The following is an 844-nucleotide window of genomic DNA, read 5'->3' as shown; positions in this document are numbered from 1 at the left end:
GGCGCTAGGTGCGTAGTTAGCGCTTAACAAATCCCATAACTGTGATTATTATTATCATCAATTACTACAGTGTATGCGCACGGCATTTCGTAAATACCGTCGAGTGATCGACCGAGTCTGGGCTCGGAGAGGGGGATTTCAGAATATTAGAGGACCTCTCCCCTGACCCTTCTGAGTCTGAGCTGCCGGAGAAGACTCGACGTGCTCTTCCCCGCCTGGGGGTTTGATCCCCGACCCTCTTCACTCCCCAGGCCAGGCGGGGCTCTTCTTCCCCTCCTCCTCCCTTGGGTCTGGGCAGTGTCAAGGCCCCAAGGTCACCAGTAGTGGTGGCAAGATTTGGGGGTTAAGTCAGGGCTCGATAAAGCTACCCCTCCCCTTTGGTAACCCACCCAGAATGGCCTCATTGTTCCTCACGGGGATCAGAGACACAGGCTGAGCAAACGCTATTTATAAAAGCCACTAAGGGGAGGAATGGAGAGAGCGTCAAGTGCCCCAATGGGCCTGGATCTAGTTTCCATTCATCTGTGTGTTTTAGACGATGTGGTCAAAGATGATGCTGCCAAAGGTGAAACTGCATGCAAGAGGGTCGGGGGGGGGGGGGGCGGGGGGCGGGCAGGGTACTGACTGACTTTATGAATTCCAGAGAAGGAGCCACTTGCCTGCTGTGTGACCTTGGGCAAGTCACTTAGCTGCTCTGGGCTTCTCCTCATCTGTCACATGGGGATAAAATACCTGTTCTCCCTCCCCCTTGGATTGTGAGCCACGGATGGGTCAAGAACTGTGTCCGATCTGATTGTATCTACCTCAGCGCTCAGTACAGGGTGCGGCACATAGTGAGCGATTA

This window comes from Ornithorhynchus anatinus, chromosome X2 (genome assembly GCF_004115215.2).
Source record: "Ornithorhynchus anatinus isolate Pmale09 chromosome X2, mOrnAna1.pri.v4, whole genome shotgun sequence".
Classification (NCBI taxonomy): Eukaryota; Metazoa; Chordata; class Mammalia; order Monotremata; family Ornithorhynchidae; genus Ornithorhynchus; species Ornithorhynchus anatinus.
The sequence above is the reverse complement of the archived record's forward strand: the minus strand, read 5'-3'. Positions refer to the sequence as shown.